The 22,054-nt window shown below is 34.7% G+C and overlaps 1 non-coding gene across 1 annotated transcript; it reads right to left on the bottom strand.

The window, feature by feature from the left end:
- Positions 1-21,708: 21,708 nt before the first annotated feature.
- Positions 21,709-21,815, bottom strand: LOC128293661 (small nucleolar RNA R71). Its single transcript, XR_008283838.1, has one exon. It is a non-coding gene; the product is annotated as a small nucleolar RNA R71 (small nucleolar RNA).
- Between the last annotated feature and the right edge of the window lie 239 nt (positions 21,816-22,054).

The following is a 22,054-nucleotide window of genomic DNA, read 5'->3' as shown; positions in this document are numbered from 1 at the left end:
CGGGCTAAGTCCCGAAGGCATTTGAGCTAGTGGCTATATCCGCTAAACTCAAGGTACTTGGTTTGAGAACGAGTGATCTTGCTGTAATAAGTTAGATTGATACGCTCGTAAAACCCAACGATGAGGTACGTTTCAGATATGCATTGGGGTAGTGATTCCGTTTAAATAATATTCGCCAAGAAATTAATGAGCTTAGGCCTTGGCTAAGTTGATCTTTTGTGTATGAATATAAGGGTCGGTAATGTGAAGTAAGTATGATATTGAGAATTTGTGCATATGAGATTAGCCATATGAATGCTATATTTTGGTTGTGTCTAATTTCATGGCTCAAACTTACTAAGCATTAAATGCTTACTCCGTTTCTTTGATTCTCTGTTTTATAGATTTTGGTTCGTCAGCTATCGGACTCGGGATTTTTGAAGTCGAAGTCGCCCACACTATCAAAGCTCCTTTTGGTATATTTTTGGTTGAACTTTGAAATGGCATGTATAGGACTACCCTTTTGTTGTAGGTCATGTACCTTTCGGTTTTGTGTAAATTTGGATAGCCATGCGAAAATGGCTTAAGTATACTTTGATCATAGCATTATAATCGTTTTGTATGTTGTCCGTCGAGAGGTATGGAAATGTTGGTAACGGTTAGTCATAGGAATGGTTATTCATGATCACTTTTGGTATATGTATGACAAACTCTAGTTGATCCATGGAGGATCATGAAATAGGTAAAGTTTACCTTAAAAATAGATGCTGGCAGCAGCAGTGATGTGGATGTGAAAAATCTATAAATATAGTAGGAATGAAATTAAATAGCGAATAAATTATGTAATCGAAACTTGATGAATCTATTTTCATAGGAAAGTAACGAAACGCTCATATGAACAGTATATTATGAGATGTTAAAGTTTTCGTGAGACAGGGCCAGAACGGTTTCTGGATCCCCTGATCTGACTTTGGAAATTCATTATAAATTAACCAGAGACATTTAGAAGTCATTACATATATTTATAGATTTATTTTTGAGTCTAGTTTCTATAGAAACAAACGACATCAGTATTGAAGCCCTGTACAGGGAGATATCCAAATCGTAATGCATGAAGGTCAGTGTAGTCGCACCCTGTAATAGGGGAGACTTTAACTAATAAACTGTACTAATTGGCCCAACCAAAAATTCTAAAAAAAAATCTGTAGATGGAGATATGAGTCTAGTTTCAGGGAAAAATTACGAAACTGATTTTCAAGTTTTGGAACTCAAGATATGATTTTTAAAGTGACAGTGACGCAGTTAGCCAACTGCCTGGAAATTTTTACAATGGACTGTGAAAGCGAGTGATTTAAGTCTGCAAACCCCTCGTGTCCGACTCTGGCAACGGTCTCGGGTATGGGGTGTTACATTTAAATTTGTATCAGAGCTATGGTTTAGTCAATTCTAGGACTACCGTAATGCGTTGGGTTTAGCTATACATGCCATTTTATGTGATTATTTGATAGTGTGGTGATTTCTGACATTTGCAAATGTGTTTATTTATAGTAATGGATCCCGATCCCGACCGAGTGGTAACTGATGATCTTGAGAGTGTAGCGCCTGCTCCCGCACAAGGGATAGCGCCAGCAGACTCTAAACCTAATGCTAGTAATCCGAATGATGAAGCTAGACAAGCTTTCTATAGCTTGATGAATGATTGGTTCAACCAATACATTCGAACTAATACGGCTGTTCCACAACCTCCATTCCCGACAAATACCACCCCCGCACCTACAACCATGACCCTTAGGTGGCTACTGAACTACTCTCTGCGGCTGTGCAGGACCTGATATCGGAGCTTGCACCTGATCAGCCCTTAATAGACATTCCCGAATGTGGTGCTCAGGGGACCCACACCTTAAACAGGCCCCAATCCTCCTCCAACACTAGCTCAAGTGGCATCTACCACAACCACTGCACTGCTGTAACCCAGTAGAAGCAGCAAAAGAAACAGTGGCCCTCACTCTAACTGGCCAGTCAAATTTGGCCTTCTTCTTAGGCCTTTGCACAGAACTTGAGGGCTCTGAATCCCTCTTGTTCTTGCGTCTCTCATAGTCTCTGTTCTGGCACTCTGCACGCTTAACATCCTCGGTGATCTTTGCCTTCTCTACTAGAACAGAGAACTCAAGCTCTCTTTCCAGAGCAATCAGAACCCTCAAATTATCCCTCAGGCCATCCTCAAACCTAACACATCTCTCATACTCTGATGCCACCATACCTTAAGCATAACGGCTCAGCCTTAGAAATTTGGCCTCATACTCGGCCACAGATCAGTCACCCTGCGTGAGATTCAGGAACTCATGCCTACGAGCATCCACATAACTCGCTCCCACATACTTGCTCTGGAAAGTAGACTTAAAGAAATCCCAGGTTAGACAATCAGGCTGAGTGCCCTCCTTAACCGTTAGCCACCACTGATATGCTTCGTCGTGAAGCAATGAAACTGCACCCTTCAATTTCTTCTTAGGGGTATAGTTTAGGTCCTCTATAATCCTTTCTGTGGCCTCCAACCAATACTCGACCACATTAGGGGCGACTCCTGTGACACCCCTAAATAACTTAGCTCTATTAGACCGTAGTTGCTCAGTTACCAACCCTCGACCTCTAGATCCAAAATTGGGTCCCGTGACCTACTCTAATATCCTCAGCATTGCTTGGGAAAGTGCGTCATCCCCAGCCGATCGCCTTTGAGACCCAGTCTCAGTAGCAGTTGACACAGGTGTCTCACTCGTGTCTAAATTTGGCATGCTGCTCAGATATGATGACTCAGCTCGAGCCCCCCTACAGCCTCTACCTCGGCCTAGAATGCCGCATCCACGGATACCACGTGTGCTCATTATCTAATTGAGTTTATCTACATTAAGATTTTTATGCATCAGTTCAATATTTATTAACAGATGTTTTATGCATAAAGAATCAGAAATTCAGAGTTGTTTTTGAAAGTTTTAGTCTCTATATCATTTTTCTATAGTTTCAGAGTGTACTAACTATAGGATTTTCAAGTTGACTATCAACCATATTTTCAGAGTTTTCATCAAAATTCAGAAATACTTACAGGATCAGCGTCGGAGACTCGGTGTATCACGTACTTAATCAAAGTATTTTTAAACCATTTGGAAACCATTTCTTTAAAACAAAATTTTGGAACCCAAAATCTACAGCTGATTTTTTTTAACTTGACTCTGATACCACTAAATGTAACACCCAAATCTGGCCTAGACGTTATGAACGAGTCTGGCGATGTCACATGGAATGGATTTTAAAAACAACTAACACGATAAAAGTATTTTGGATCTGCTAACTCTATTTGCATAGAATTAATATCAAAACGTTCATTCCTATTTAATTAACTTGCCTTAAAAGTGTTTAAAAGTGGAAGCTTACAAAAAACCATTGTAATTAAGTAAAACTGTTCATGATTAAAAAAAAAAACATTTGCTTTTGGTAAAATCCTGGTTGTTATCGAGTTTTGCAGTTATAAGATCATAAACACTGTAAAACCTAAATTTAAGCAAAATATTCCATAAAGTCTCAATTACAAAGGAAATACCAACAAATTAAAATGAAACCATAAAACAAAAGTGTAACAGTTTTAAAAGAATGGTCACCATCGAGTCCACCGCTGCACCGATCCGCCTAACTCTGTGGATTACCTGTACAAAACAGACAGAAGAAAGGGTGAGTTTACATAAAATCAGTGTGTAACCCCACAAAATTAAGCATACATACATACAGGATAGCAGATATCAGTCAAAAACAGTCTTGGGCCTAAGCCCATTACAGATTTAGATACAGATTTGGGCCTTAGCCCATCTCAGATACAGATACAGATATGGAGTCAGAAATAGAAATCAGGATCCTACCCCTAGCCCCTACACACCATCTCCGACCATCCCTACACACCATATCTGACCATCCCTACACACCATGTGGTGTTTAAAACACCCATCCAACCCTACACACCATGTCAGATCGAATGCAAAGACATATCGATATATTTAAATGAAATTTTGCGGATAGTAGGCGTAAACACCTCTTAGAACACTTCCTCCAATATACATACCATCCCTAACCCTAAAATAGATACAGTAAATGTAGAACCAGGATTATAGAATAACCATGCATACATGCTTAGTTACATATAAAGATTTATGGAACAGATCAGTCAGATAGGCATGATAATAACATGCTCAAAACACAATATCAGTCATACAGATCATATAAGTTAGGGTCTAATTACCACTTACCTATTCTACAGTAGGCTCATAATCATTTGGGACGACCCATACAACCCTAGGAAAGATTTCGGTTGAATGGGCTTACACGCCCATGTAGCTAGCCCGTGTGAGCCCATACGCCTAGATTGGCCTTGGCTGTGTGGATCATACAGCCTGGCCCAAATACCACATGCCTATGTGGCGTGCCCATGTGGGCCCACATGGCCACACCCTAGCCACCACATAACCGTGTCTTGTGCATAGCCTGGGTGTAACACCCTAAACCCGACCTAGACGTTACGACCGAATCTGATGTGTTCCATCAAAGTGCCTTCTAAATCTTGAACTTGATGGTGATAAATTGTTTTTAAGTTAGAAGCCCATTTAGTTTTTTTTTTTACTTGAGTAGACTCGATAGATTCCGTTATTATTTTGAAAACTCGATATTCCTACTCTATCGAGTTAAAATACGAAATCAAAGCCAAATACAAGTTAAAAATAAATAAATTCCCTACATGGTACATAATTAAAACCCAAATATAAAATCTTTGAATAAATTAAGTCATAATCAACCAATCTACGGTTGTGTGGCCACCTCTGAGTCCCTCGCGGCTCCAAATCACCTAAGGCTGGGGATTACCTGCACAGTAAAAAGGAAAGGTGAATTTACGAAAACTCAGTGTGTAATCCCCTACCGGTCAACAGTAACCAAAGTATACAGTATCGGTCTAGGCCTGAGCCCTATTCAGTAACAGTACAGTCTGGGCCTAAGCCCTATATAGTGATAGAGTGGGCCTATGCCCAAAACAATATAAATACAGTGCAGGTATGCAACCCATCCCAATCCAACCATCACACCAACCGTACCATCCAACACACCATGTGGGGATTAAATCGACCCACCCAACCAGTACATGAATATCGTAGTGAAGCTGCTAATAGTAACACGCCAAAGCTGCTAGTAATAGTAAACGTGGTGTAGCCACTAATGTCAAAATACGTGGCAAAGCCACCAGAACAGTAAAACGTGGCAAAGCCACTAGTACAGTACTTCCTCCAAATCAATATCTCAACCCCAATGCAGAATGTCATATCATAAATATTACGTGTATGCAAGGTTTCATACTCAGATATAGCCATGCATATATCATACAATCAACCTACCTCTAGGGTATAATAGTCTTTTCCACCCACTATGGGTAAAATAGTAATTTTCACCGCTTAGGGGCATTTTGGTCATTTACTTAATTTCAGGGTCTCAGTACAGATAACGACCCTTCAAATGGTAAACAGTCGTCTCAAACGACTCAGATAACCCGTATGGCCAAAAATGGGCCCAAAGCCCATTACTCGGCCCAATGGGCCCACCACTCGTGTGGCCCAAACAGCCCAATTTCCGTTGCGCCTATGCGAACCTCATAGTTTACTCCATTATTTGCCACTTACCGAATACTTTATCCAGGTGCGGCCCACGAGCCCATTGGGCCCATACGGCCCATCGCGGGCCAATGAGGCCCATAACGGCCCAAGCTCACGAAAACACTCGTGGTGGCCTTTACTGTTTGTCGTCCCTAATTTGTGGGCTCAGTTTATCGCACAGGCGGTCACACGCTCATGAGGCCTCAACTGCCAAAGTTTTGACTTTTCAGCTTTTCGGCTTTTGCCGATTCACAACAACGTAATGGTGTGGATACACACCTTCGTCCATCATTTGGCAGTAGAAAAAGTTTGGGTGTACGATTACGCACCTGGATTTGCAAAAATGAGAGAACCTCCTACGAGTCCAAAGCCTACAATCGATCCAACATTCAATTAGTCTCCACTTAACACAATCAAGAACAACTAATCCATAACCCAACTCTTCCGCTTACCTTGATACGAACCGTCTCGAGAAGAGTCGAGTCGTATGTAGATTGCCCGATCGTCTACGAGAAGGTACGTTAGGATTAGTTGAGTTGAAGGTATAGTCAGAGTAGAAAGAGGGGTACGAATGGAATGGTAGGAATGAAAGGGTAGGAACAAAATGGTATGAACAAATTGGTCGGTTTAGGTTCGATTAGGTAAAGAAGAAAGAATGGGTTTGAACTACTAAAGGTACTTTCAAGAACCAAATACCGAAATGGTATCGACCGCTGATTTAGCCTTTTGAGTTCGGTTATAGGTTTGGTAAGGAAACCTCGACCCACTATCTAACAAGATAGGAACCTCAAGATGTTGAACGCCACACTACGAATAGTGATAAGTTAAGATGCACGACAAAGAACACGGTTGACACAACTAGAACGCTAGGAACACCAAACGAATCTTTGAACGAAATATAAGAAAAGTATGCCTCACAATTTCTAAGCAAAGATAACATTAACAAAAGTTTCAAAAGTCCTTTACATGGAAATTGAACAAGTATTTATAAGCCTAAGTCTAGGTAGCCGAATGGCCTTTCATACTTACACATTAATTAAAAAAAATTCTAGAAAAATAACTCTTAATATGCATGACCAGATTCGGTTTTGGGAATGGTGGATGAATGCATCTTCATGCTTAAGAAAACTCAAAGTGAATGCATGATATCCAATAGTCACTTGTAGATTCGGCTAACCTTGTTAAATGAAGCAATGTTTGGCCAAAAAGTATGAATTAATTGTGGACACTCCAAGGGCCATCATATGTGTGAAACCGAATGTTGAAGAGTCTTCTAGTGTGAACAAGGTGAACCGAATGGTCTTGCCATGTGAACATAGGTGTGAGCGAATTAAGGAGAGTCATGGGGAAGCTAATTGGCCAAGCTATCTTCATGCATGTGCGAGTACCCTTTGGCCGAATGGTCACCTTGGAGAATGAAGAGATAGCACACCATACATGAATGGAAACATTCATGAACCTTAAAGACATTGAATATGGTCATACATGCACTTGGCCGAACATGCACCTAAGAGATTCAAGCCCCCCAACCGTCCATGCATCTTCAAAGTTCATGCTTGCTTTTAATCTCCATATGTCCATTGCGTTCCTACAAGAAATGTGAACATAATTAATTCAAACTAATGTGAACACAAATATCAACATTAAATTCGGTTATGACAAATTTAATTATCATCAATAAACACTTTTAAGACATACTTAATATAACTAATGTGAACTAAATTTAATATGTACGATATTAATTAACTAATTATTGAACTTATTAATTAAAAAGTCAATAGTAGTCAAATGAATTCAAAGTGAACTCCATGAGCTGATGGTTAATTCATGAGTTAACCCGAGCTAGGCCTAAACTCGTGAGTGATAATAAGTGGTCCCGAGCTAATGAGTGGTGTGGAGCTACATGGGAGCTAACTTGAATCAAGGAGAGCTTGGTGAGCTGAAATGAACTTGTAGAAAAGTTCGCATGGATTTCCAAAATGGCCACTAATCGGTTCGATAGGTCTAGCATTGACATCATCCCACACATTTGAACTAAAGCTATAATGACTTCTTTAAATTGTTTTGCACGAGCCCTTGTGATCGGCCCTTGAGGTAGCACCATCGGATCTCGGCTTGGACTTGGCTTATGGGAAGCCATGATCGTATCATACCTTGACCGAAAAGAGAATGGCCAACTGCGTTAGGAATAGTTAGGGTCGATCACCCGTATTTAGGCACCTAATTGCACTCATGATAGATTAATAGGTGAACTAAATAAAAAGTAGCCTACAATCATAAAGATAACACTTAAGAGACTAGGGGCAATCGACCTTACTCAAGAATTTGGAAGATAGGGTTTCAATGGTTTGAGAACGTGCTACGCCCTTCGTTTCTCAGTGATACCTAGAATTCACAAACACACATCATGGGAAAAGAGGTCACCCATCGACAAGTACAAAGATTTATGAGAAGGAGTATTCGGCTTTTAAGAAAATAGTAGAAGAGATAGAGTTGCTCACACGATATACTTACCAATAGCAGGGGAACCTAAAATTCAGCCAACCAAACAAACTGAGTAACACATATACTAAAATGATGAACTAAGAATCAAAAAAATATTTGAAGAAAAAGGGAAGAAGTTTCGGCAAGGGGGTGTTAAGTTCAACAGTAGGGTCGACCAAAGAAAGAAACATGTAGAAAGAATAGAAGAAAGATGGGTATTAGAGGAAGGCTATATTCGGCCAAAGATTTAGAAGGGAAGAATGAAAACAGAAATATAAAGGGAAGAAAGAAAAGAGAAATATGTTTCGACACAAGGTAAAGTCAAAAGAAAGAAATAAAAATAAAAGAATTAGACTTAAATCCCGAAAGGCATAAAGAGAGATCGGCACAAAGGAGAATGGTACTAAAAAAGGTCAAAAAGAACAAACCTAAAATAGAAGAGAAGGAGTTCGACTCCTACTCTCCCACCAATTACCGAAAATACACTCCCAAAACCCCCTTGGCCGAATTTGCACTCACAAGCACCCCTCATTCGGCTACAACTCATTCCAAATTCAAATTTCTTGAAGTTCTTCAAGATTTTCTCCCCTTATCCCTCCTTGATATCCTCCACAACAACCTCTATGACCCATTCAAACTCTCTATCACCAGAGTTCAAATCCCACATAACTCTTGCCATCCCATGAAAGTAAAATAAATGCTCCTTGATTACCAAGGGATTCGAACCCATACCCCTCTCAGATGCTCCACATGCTACTTGCCACTAAGCCACAAGGCTTTTTGTGACATAAAATCTCACACACTTAAAAATAAGTCCTAACTGTGAATAGCCAGTCTCACTTAAGAACAAAACCAAAAATTTTGCCAAAGCCCAGACTCGAACCCAAGCTTTTCAAACACACCCAAATCATTAAGCCAGTAAAGCAACACATAATTTGTGTCAAAGCATGCAAAATCATAGACCCTACATTTTTAGGGCGTTACATTAGCCTTTGTCAATTACACGGCCATGTCGTTGCACATGGCCTACCACATGGCCGTATGGCATCGATAGAGGGGTTTTTTGCTTTCGCTAAATCCTATTTTTTGTGCTTCAAGTACACACCTTGTACGTTTTCGTAGCAAATGCAATCCAAAGCCTCCAGAACCTTCAATCACACTACGACGAATTCACACTACTAGGATGCCGATTAGTAGCCTCCAACCTCCTGATCCACTCCAGTATCAAACAAAAAGCACCAATACTAAAGAAACACAAAAATTTGGTAGTAAGTAGATAGCCAAAACAAAAATAAAGACAGTAGTACAAAAGCAAAACGACAGCGAGCAAGGAGAGGAAATTCTCACGTCAAAAACTTTTGGGAATTGGGGGAGAGATGGAATTTTGAAAAAAAAAATAGAAAAGATATGAAACACATCCCTAAATTCTCTCCCATTAACACCATAACTCAAAATTCAACTTCTGCCCAAACTCTCTCTCAGAACCGAGTCAAAAATAAATACCCAAGTTCGCATAAGGATTCAAACACCTGACCATCAGCAAACTAACAGTCTACTTAACCACCAGACCAGCAGGCCTATTCTATTAAAATTTTACAAACAATTTAACATAAGCCCACTCCTCAAGCACAAGGCTTAGTTCAGAAAAAGTATCAAAATGCCAAAGGTAAGACTTGAACTTGGGACCTCTCACATACAACCCAGAACACTTAACCACTGAAGCAGATACACATTTATGTCTCATTTTCACAAAAGCAAAAATAAAAATTTTGGGCCGTTACATTTTGAATCATTTTGTAATCCTCCTTTAACTACTATTCACTATGTCAAATTTGCCACATATATTCAAATTATTTCAATTCATATAAATGAACAATTTCTCAAGAATTTCAATTGCTTTTATCATCCTAAATCCCTCAAGTATTTTAATATAAACTTTAGTATATAGTGATTCATAAAAGGTTGTAACAATAACCATTAGACGCAAGTTAAATCTTTTATGAAATGTCAATTTAATGATATATCTAAAGGTTATTGCATCCACCACAAAAGAATATTATATCTTTTCATAATCAATGCTAGGACTTAGCGAAATACTTTATATTTTTATTCCGCTTTTGTAAAACTACTTCAGTCGCACCCTTATTGGCTTTATACATTTAGATATTTGAACTACTGGTCCAAAAACTCCACAAATTTAATTGTATTTGAGTTGCGTCTTTCTATTTTGATCAATTTATTCTATATCTATATTTCTCAATAGATTTATTCAGGATTCTCCTTTTATTTCTTTATTTCAATAATAATATTGCATGCAAAATCGTTGTCGACCACTTTTATTATTCAATTCCACATTTTCTCGAATTGACATAACTTATCAAGATCTCTTATTTTCATTATTTTAAAATTCAGTTTCAGGTACCTGAATCTCTTCTAAAGTTTACTTATTAGTTATGTCTTGGGTCTCTTCTGGAGCACCCGCCTCCATTATATGACCATCTAGAATAATTTTTCGATCAATCTATTATTTATTCTAACTGATTGTCCTACTGGGATTTTGATTCAAATTAAAATACTAGATGATATATAACACTTGGTTATTTTCGTTACGGTTGTAAATACATTTAACAGTTAACTTGTAATGAGTTATCCATATTGAACTTCTGGTTCTATTGCTCTCCCCCTAACTCATTACAAGTTATTGTTTGTCTCCCACTAATGTTGGGAAAACTGACAACTCATGTCACAATTAAATCTTGAATTAATTGCTCAAAAATATTATAAGGAGACTCATATAAATATACATTCCCAATCTCTTATTATGACCTATGCATTGTGGTGGAGCAGTTGGAACATATACCACACATCCAAAAATTGTAAGATGGGAAACATTTGGCTTTTGACCAAAAATCAATTGTAATGGGAAGTATTTATAATTTATTAGCTTGATAGGTACAACATGTAAATCAATACAAGCATGAATCTCATGCTAAAATAGAAAGTTTTTTTTCTCAGAAGTAATGGTTTAGCTATTAGTTGAAGGCATTTGATAAACAATTCAACTATATCATTTTGTGTGTCAACATGAGTTACAGGATGTTCAACTTTTATCACAATTGACATGCAATAATCATTGAAAACTTGGGATGTAAACTCACCAACATTAGCAAGATGAATTGTTTTAATTGCATTATCTGAAATTAATCATTTAAACAAGTAATCTTGCAAACGACAAGTTGTGATTTGATAATGCATGTGATTATTTTGTAGATACATCTACCAAAATCATATAATATTAAAACCATCCACACGGTGGATGAATGGGCCCATATTCATTTCAGAAATGCAAGACATTAAATCTCAACTTTAGCTAGTGAGTTTCTAAGAACCAATTTTTATTGAGAACAAACAACAAATGAGAATTCTTTAAATTAAAGAATCTTCTGGTTCTTTAATAGATGTCCATATGAATTCTCAATTAATTTTTACATCATATATGATCCAGGATAGTCTAACTGGTCACTCCAAAATCTTTTGGTTTACTTTAACATGTGTTTCAATTGTACTAAATTGTAACAAATTGATAATTTGATTATCATTCCTTTTAATTTGTATCCACATATAAGTACTATTGTGACATTTACTACTGGAAATGTCTAAATCAATGTGAAGTCTATAATGTCACCAAGTCAATAAATATAATTTCCAAATAATTGTATGCAATATTTGCTTCAAGGAATATGCCAAAATCTTCAAATGCCCAAAAATCTATTAATATCAAACTTTGAGAGTGGATATTATTTTTCAGGTGTACAACAGGTACATAACCAATAACTTTTCATACATAAGTTTCTCTTGCAAGTTCTCATTAATAATATTTTCCCACGTAATTTTAATTGAGAACTTATTCTGAATACTATAGAGTTATCTCAGTTTTTAAAAAAACTTGCAACTTCAGGTGCATCCAACCATAACGAGCTTTAGATAGAATTATCATATTCTATTACTCATAAGTAGATCTTTCACAATTAAATATTTTGCTTCCAATCCCTTTAATAGGGATGATGATAAAAGAATATCACAAAGATTATAAATTAATAACCAAATCTCCTTTTTTATTCATATGAAATATAATATTTTTCTCATTCACAGTCTCAATATGAGATCCGTTATGAATATCTTTTAAAACCAATAGATTAACCATCACAAGGTATTAATATATTAGCTCTTCTAGAGCTTTCGGCTAATTTTGTACTACCAAATATTGGAATAATATTCGTTTGTTTCAGTACCAAATAAGAAATCTTTTCTATCTGTAATGATAGAATTCATTACTACATTTTCATATCATTCTTCAAAGAATATTAACAAAAACAAAATAATTGGGCATATGGCACATATGTGGCCAATAATCTTTCCTATCACATTGATAACATAAGTTATCTTTACCCTTTGAAAAGTATCTTGAGAACTCTCATAGTTCTCTTATTTATTACTATGTTCCCACTTTTAGTGGTCCATTAGTATATATTTTATTTTCTTTATGTTTACATTCCTTTCGGGGAATACAACAAATCTAGTAGGACGAACTTATAAACATCTCAATAGATTCTTTATTTCATAATCACCATCGCAAACATGTATGGATTTTAAATTAAAATCTATCTATTCATGTTGTCATGATTAGTCTCCAATTATAATAAATATGATATAATAAATAAATCATAGTAAAATATACCTAGAGATATTTAACATCATCATCATCACCTTGACTACTATCAAAAGGACTATTACAAGTAGTAAAACAACTTTGTTTTCGTAATAACATTTACAATCTAATAGTAAAAATTATTTAATAAATAATCAAAATTTTCATGTACGATGCTTGAAAATTATCTTATACATATTGTATCAAATTTCAATATCGTATATATATTATAAAATCTTATCTTACTCTAATAAAATATTCATAAGTTCAATTTAAAAGATATCATACAATCATTCAACATTAGCAAGTTAATAAGACTCAATTGATCCTATCAAATTTCAGTTTAATCAGCAATGGTAGGTTAATAACACTTTCTACCATAATTAAAATTACAAGAGTATTTAATAACAAGAATTTAATAATCAAAACATCTAAATATTATGCATAATATAACTTAACTAAAAAACTTCAAAAAGAATGATTTACCAAAAATAATAACATAGAAAACATACCATATTAATAGCAAACATATCTAATAAACAATTATGTCTTTTACATAAAAAAATTTAATCTAGAAACACAAAATCAAATACCATTAGAACGTGAAATTTATGTCAAATAAAAATTAATAGTAGTCATACCTTAATTGAAAAAGAAAATATGGTCGAAATATAAAAGTTTTTACCAAATCTATACTTTACCCATACTTGTACAATAAATCAAAGATCGAATAAGAACCATAATTCATTCTAAGATTGAATCTTACTTCTCGATTTAATATAGATAACGGTATCAAATCTTTCACCATCCTTAAGAACAAAAAAGTAAAATAAGTTAATCAAAACAATGATAACATATAATGGAAGAAGAATAAAAAATAATAATCAGATATGAAACATTAAATAAAAGAAACTTCTTGTAAAAACTTTGTATCTTGCTGTCAAAGATATTGAAAATCATGAAGGATAAATTTGATCGTTGATAAAAGGAACTATCACTTTGAGCAATATCGTGCTGATAACGTGTTATAAAATAAAGAGATATGGAGAGAATAAAGAACAAAGAAAATATGAAAGCAATAGAGAATATAATTTATTGATCAAAATGGGTGATTACAATGCTTCATCGAGTCTCTATTTATAAGCATAAGAAGTATAAAAGAAATAGAAATCTAATTCAAAGTACAATAAAATTTTATCTTGATCATGATGAATATCCACTTAATAAGATATTCATAATATAAATAAAATTATTAGTATTTATTTATAAGTCCTTCATATTTTTATTTAATTTAATGATGATATGTCATGTTATTATTTATAGTTAGTACATAAGACTTATACACTAATGGGATATATCATGTTATTATTTATAGTTAGTACATAAGACTTATACACTAATGGGAACGGTGCATCAAATATTAATCCATTATTTTGATTCAAAACCATGCACTTATGTTGATGATATTTTCACAAGCTATTGTAAAATTCAATAACTATAATTTTTAAAAAAACTATGTTAAACTACTTTAAGTATTTTATTATCCACAATGATGTCATTAATTGTGATTTTTGATGAATTGTTAATTGAGGTTTTGATTTGTTTTTTTATAGATTAAAACGATTTTGTTCACATTTGTAAATTAGAATTAATATATATATACATGTTAAACATTTATTAACATAAACGCAATAGATACATATCAATTAAGTGAAATTTTTAAAATTTTGTTTCACTTAAACAATCTACTAATATATATTTTATTATATATATATATATATATGATCTATATCTATAATATATATTAAAATTTGACTTTGAAGTAACTTTTAAATTGATGAAAATAGTTTTTATTATTAATTATTTTTCTAAATTGACACTAAAATAATAATTTAATAATATTTTATGTGATAATAATAAAATTAATATTAATTAATATGAAAATATATTAATATGAAATTAACTAACATGGTCATATCTTTTAAAAATTCTACTTTTAAAAATAGATTAAATTATTAATTAATAAAATTATAAATCTATAAAATCATTGAATATAATTGGGTAAATTTATAATAATAGAATCCAAGTATTTTAATTAAAAAATATAATATATATAAATATGGTTTTATTTTAAAAATGGTAATAATTAGTAATGTTAAAATCAATTTTTATATGTCAATATAAAAAATAATATATCAATATATTGGTAATCTAATCTACAATGTATCATTATTCATTTATTCTTAATTTATATGTCAAAACTCAAAGAAAATAAATATATTTCATAATTAAATTAAATATTAAATCATCTGAGTTATTTGAGTGTTCAACGCTCGTAGGGCAAACAATGATTTCTAACTTAACGCATCCACAACAACGTTAGCTTTTCCCTGGTGATAATCAATTACCAGATCATAATCTTTCAATAACACGAGCCACCGTCATTGTCTCAGGTTTAATAATTTTTGAGTCATTAAATATTTAAAGCTTTTATGATCAGTATATACGTGACATTTCTCGCCGTACAGATAATGTCACCAAACCGTCAAAGTGAAAACAATTGCGACCAATTCTAAATCGTGAGTTGGGTAGTTTCTCTCGTGTGATTTTAGCTATCGAGAAGCAAAAGCTATAACCTTTCTGTCTTGAATCAATACACAACCTAATCCACTAAGTGATACATCACTGTAAACAACATATTCTTTCCTAGATTTAGGCTGAGTCAAAACAAGAGCTTTTGTTAATAAAACTTGCAACTTATCAAAACTTTGCTGACATCTATTTGACCAAATAAATTTAATGGTTTTCTGAATAAGCTTCAAATTATCGAAAAATTCTTAACAAATCATCTGTACTAACCAGCTAAACCCAGAAAACTACGCACTTTAGAGACATTTTGTAGAGCTTTCCAATTAACAATAATAAAGATCCTGCTCGGGTCAACATGAATCACATCTACTGAAATCACATGGCCAGAAATCCAACCTTTCTGAGCCAAAATTCACATTTACTGAATTTTGCGTACAATTGTTTCTTATGCAAAGTCTGCAACACAATTCTCAAATGCTGAGCATGTTCGGATTCTATTTTAGAATAGATCAGCATATCATCAATAAACGCAACCACAAATCTATCCAAATGAGGCTAAAACATTCGATTCATCAAATCCATAAAAATGACATGAGCATTAGTTAATCCAAACGAAATTACCAGAAATTCATAGTGGTCATAACGAGTTCGAAAAGTAGTTTTCAACACATCAATATCTTTAACTCACAATTGATAATAACCAAATTTGAGGTCTATTTTCGAAAAAATTGTTTCACCCAAACAAATCACTGATACAGGGCAAAAAAATTTATTCTTTATCATAACTTTATCATACCAGTCTTTCTTTTTCACAAATAGCATAGGTGTACCCCAAAGAGATACACTCAGCCGAATAAAACCTCTGTCTGACAATTCTTGCAACTGTGCTTTAAGTTCTTTGAACTCAGTTGGTGCCATTCAATACAGTGCAATTGATATTGTAGTAGTCCCAAGCATCAAGTCAATCACAAATTCAACTTTACGTTTAGGCGGTAATCCTGATAACTCTTCAAGAAACATGTCAATAAACTCGTTAACAATCATACCTAATAAATCTTCAATCTCAATACTCAAGTATCAAGTATATAAGCCAAAAATGCTTCATAGCATTTTCAAATCAATTTATGTACAGAGATAGCTAAAATAACTTTAGTAGCACTATCTGATCTATTAGACTTAATTGTAATCATTTCACCAATCTAACATCTCAAATCAATCGTTTCAATATACAATTCACTATAGCATCGTGTAACGTCAACCAATCCATTCTCAGAATGATATCAAATTCGTGAAATGGTAACAACATCAAATCGTAGGAAAGTCACAACCCTGTATTCTCAGTAGACACTTTGGACACATTAACTATCATACACTGACCTAATGGATTAGTAACTCAAACACCAAACTCAGTTAACTCAATAGATAAATTCTTATCCATTGATAATGCAATGCAAATATATGAGTGAGTTGACCTATGGCCAATCAGTGCATACACAATTACATCAAACAAATAGAATGTACCGATAATAGCATTAGGTGTGGTAGCTTCCTCCTTGGCTCAGATGGCATATACTTGAGCAAGTGCTCTAGCTTCAGATCTAACAACTGTGCCTTTGGTCCACTATGATTAGCTCTAGTATTACTTCTTTGACTAGGACGTCTACCTTTTTGAAGCATAAACAACTTCTTTATACTCCGCTCATCATTGTCCCTCACTTTTCTCAGGAAATTTCGTATGAAATGAACTATCAATCCACATTTGAAAAATGCACCTAACTTGGTTTTGTATTCACCAACATGTAATTTTCCACAATGTTCGCATATAGGTCTCGGAGCACTATGGACACTGCCAACATTATTCACAGGTAATACCTAAGATCTCGAATCATGCTACCTCGGATTATTTCTACTTGAAAACCCAGATGGTGAAGTAAATTGGCTGAAAACTTCTGTCAATTTCTTTGACGGTGGAGCCAAAAATGGTCTAGAGGAACTCTGTTTACCAAAATCCTGAGATTTTCTTTCATTCCGTATCTTATTGTAGCAGATTTCTTCCATCTTTTGTGCCCGGTTAGATAACATCACGAACCCTCACAATTCCATCGTGCCAACTAACATTTTAATCTTATCATTTAACCTATCTTCAAAATGGATGCACATTTCTTCCTCAGTTGACACAATTTCTTGGGTATATTTATTGGGCTGCACAAATTCTCGCTTGTACTCGGCTATAGATTTATTTCCCTATTTCGATTCAAGAAATTTTTTCTTTTTTCAATCCAAGTATCATTTACTGACATATTTCTTTCTAAACTTGAATTTGAATAAATCCCAATTTACTTTGTCTAGCAGTACAACCACTGTCAACGTTGACCACCAGTTATAAGCCTCATTTTTAAGTAAGAACACAACACATCTAAGATAATCATCGAGAGAACAGATGATTTCGTCAAAAACTCTATGAATGTTTTCAAGCCAATACTTTACCTTAGCTAGGTCGTCATCCGTTTTGCCTTTAAATTCCTCGACACCACACTTTCTGATTTTATCAATAAGGGTGATTCGACCATGACCCGAGACCCTCCTAGAGTTGGTGTGGAACCTTTGGAAATGCCATTGGGGTTTATCGAGAGTTCATAAAAAAGCAAGCCAAGAAAAACTTGCAACCTGATTCGAGCTTATTTAGCTCGATCCTAGCTCATTGAGCTCGATTCTATTTCTTTTTTTTTAATTAATGCATTTTTAGTTGCTGGAATAAATTAAATACGTTTAGTTAATTTAATTAGTTCAACTCAAGTTAATAAATATGTGCTAATCTGAACATGTTAATTAAAGTGTTAAATATGTCTTAGTTTAATACATGTTAATAGCTGTTAATGTATCTAAGTTTGAGAAAAATTAAATATGTCTTAGTTAATACATATTTTAATTTGTCTCAGCTGCATTTATAGATTATCATAGCTGCCGAATTTATTATGTCTTGAGCTGATTTAATTTGCTGAATTAAATTGTTCCAGCCACATGCATGGACAGTTTGAATGAAAAGTGTGCTGGTGATTTAGGTGCTCCAAGCAACTCTTCGTGAACACTAAGGGAAAAAGGTAAGTTGCTGGTTTCTTTCTCCAAGCTGCCACTTCGTGGAATCCAACAGCCCTAAGAGCTTTCACACTTGCTGGAAATTCCTTTCACACTTGTTGCTCGTTCAGTTTTGAGCATTCACACACAAAGTGATACGAACTACCTCGGGGAGAGTCGAGTCGTATGCTGAGTTGCCCGATCGTCTACGAGAAAGTATCGTTCAATTCACTTTTGAAATGAATGGATGGAAAAATAGGACGGAAGCTATGTATAATGGTTCTATGATGGTTTATGGATAAGAATAATATGTATATTCAGCTAAATTGGAAGGGAAAGTGAAAGAAGTAAAATAGATGATAGATATGGAAGAAAAGGGTTCTTAAAAGCAAGCACGAACCAATATTAGAAAATATCGACCCAAATGCTTATAGGCTTTCAAGGTGGAGGATGAAAGTGATAAACCTCGACCCACTACTTAGCAAAGTAGGAACCTCGGTATATGGGTGAATGCCACACTATTTGATAGTGATAAGTTCGGGATAGTGAAGAACAGGGTTGACGCCACTAGGCTTCCTAGATAAGCCAACGAAGTCCTCAATGAAATATGAGAGAAAGAAATCTCACAAATTCCATGAAAGTTTAACAAAGTTTCATTAAGTGAAAAGTCTAACCTCTTACAAATGAAATAACATATATTTATAGCCTAAATAAAAGTAGCTGAATGGACAAGCTTAGAAGCTAAGAAATTCGCCATAAACACCTAGATAATTCTAGAAGAAAAATCATGAATATCCATGAATGTGCAGCCCTTTAATGTTCCATCATCCCCTTGGCGAATGAAGCTTTAATGCACCTTGAATACTTGAATGGTTAGCTTGAAAATGCATGGATCATGCATGAAACGTCCCAATGTATGTTCCTCCATAAATTCGGTCCATGAACCTTCAAAACATGAACATTAAATAGCCCCTACTTGCATGAACGTCTCTAGTACATGTACTCCCTTAAATGCCATCCATTGATCCTCAATTCTACATGCACCTCTTCATACATTGCACCAAGCCCTACATGAACTTGCATTAATTTCCTTCCATGCATGCATGTGTACCGTCCAAAGGGATTGGATCTTCTAGATACATTCATGCATGAATCTTCATCATTCATGTAACCGAATGTGCATTTGAACCCAAGCATTCATGTATTTTGTGCATTCATGTATTTGGCAAATACATGAACTTGTAAACACCTTGAATCTGGTCATACATGCACCTAATTAAATGTTGTTCATTCATGCATGTGGGATGTCCAAAAGAGATGTTTCTTCAAGCATTCATTGCGCCGTCCATGAGCATTGTACCTACAAGAAATAAAACAATTCATAAGACATCATGTGAACACACATAAATTCAGCACAATGTGAACACATTTAAGTTATGTGATATCTATGACATATTAATAACAAATATTAATATAAGACAAGTTTAATGCTTAAATAAATATGTGCAAATTTTATTTAATGCATTAAAGACAAAACCGAAGTTAAACTAAAATGAGCTAAGCTTTAGCTCGTGAGCTAAAGTTGAGCCGAGATTAAACTCCTAAGTCAAGTCGAGCTAAGGTTTAGCTCGTGAGCTGAATATGAGCTAGGAGTGAGCTCAGTTTAGCTCAGGCAAGTTGGATTGAGCTCGAATAAGCTGGATTTGAGCTGGACGAAGCTAGTGGAGCTAGAAACGAGCTTGGATCAGCTTGACAGGCTTGTTCGATGAAGTTCGCGGAGCGTGCTCGTATCACAAAGACTATTCAAATTCGTTGGTTCACACCTAAGGACCATTAAAGTGCCCAAGCTGACTTTAATAAGTTCAAAACTATTCAGCTGATCAAAACAAGCCATTTAAGCAAGTCTATTCAGTTCTTTCAGCTCATTACTTAATTTTATTAACTCCAGCTAATTGGAAACATCAAGGGACTATCCATTGGTGTCACCTAGGCTAAGGAGGACAATACATTAGCCTTGCATAACTTGCAAGATTATTGTGATTAATCTGTTTCAATTTAGGAATATATTGTTACTTCACTTAATCTTTTACTTGCTTATTAAAATTGATTAATTATTTGAATTGGCATAGTAATAAGTTCAAGAGATTAGTTAATTTAATAAGTCTATATGTGCTATATTAACAAATTACCAAGTTGCTGTGAATTTATTTGTAACAAAATGAACATTTTTTTAGTAATATTAAGTTAAGAAATGTAATTGATCTAACACAATTATGTCATATTGATTAAACTTGTTTTTCAAAAATAGTACATTGGAAACTTTACCCTTTTAATTTTCTTAGTTAAAATCTAGTTATATTAAACCCTTTTTCAAAACAAAATATTTTCCTTCACCAGAGTGTTTTTAATTGCATTTCATAAATATTTTCAAACACAGCCCTTTTGGTGTATAATAACTCAACATTTACTTGTCACTTTATTACTTGTTGTGATTGTGTACACTTTCACATTTCCATTGTTCCAAGTTTTTGGCGCCATTGTTGGAGACTGTTTTAAAAGTCATTATTTGAGAATTTGTTAATTTTGCATTTTGGTTTATTTTTCTGTTTAATTTTAATTTCATTATTTTTCTGTGATTGTTTTAGGTGTTTATGAGTATTGATCGAATTATCGATTTACTCCCCATAGACCCTGAGATTGAAAGAATTTTTCAACAAAGAAGATAACAAGCAGTTCAAAAAAGGATTGAAGGGATGAAATTTGAAAATCTGAATAAAGGAAACGGAGCAAACCCTACTCAAAATCCTATCTTTATTGGTAATGATAGGGATAGAGCCCTAAGATAGTATATCGTGCCAATGTTTCATGTGCTTAATCCGGGTATTAGGAGACCCAAAATTGAGGCACAACAAATTGAGCTAAAGCTAGTCATGTTCTAGATGCTTCAGACAATGAGCCAATTTAGTGGAATACCTACCGAAGATCCTCACCTTCACTTAATATTGTATAGAGGTGAGTGATTCTTTCAAATTAGGCGGAGTACCCAAATATGCACTACGATTAAAGTTTTTCCCACATTCGCTAAGGAACAAAGCTTGAGCTTGGTTGAACTTATTGCCACCAGATTCAGTTCCCACATGGCAAGAGTTAGCAGAAAGATTTTTTATGAAGTATCTCCCAACTAGCAAGAATGCTAAGTTGAGGAACGAGATCACTACTTTCCAATAGATGGATGGTGAGTCCTTGTATGAGGCATGGGAAAGATACAAAGAATTATTACAAAAGTACCCTCATCATGGAATCCCGTATTACATTCAACTTGAGATATCCTATAATGGTATTAATGCTCACACGAGAATGGTAGTATACGCTTCTGGTAATGGAGCTCTCCTTTCTAAGTCTTGTAATCAGGCTTATGAAATCATCAAGAGGATTCCCAACAACAATTACTAATAGCCAACCAATCGAGCAGCGTTAAGAAGACAAGTTGTTACAGTACATGAAGTGGACACTCTCAATTCACCAGCATTTCAGGTATCTT

This window comes from Gossypium arboreum, chromosome 5 (assembly GCF_025698485.1).
Source record: "Gossypium arboreum isolate Shixiya-1 chromosome 5, ASM2569848v2, whole genome shotgun sequence".
In the NCBI taxonomy this organism is placed as follows: domain Eukaryota; kingdom Viridiplantae; phylum Streptophyta; class Magnoliopsida; order Malvales; family Malvaceae; genus Gossypium; species Gossypium arboreum.
The sequence above is the reverse complement of the archived record's forward strand: the minus strand, read 5'-3'. Positions and strand labels throughout refer to the sequence as shown.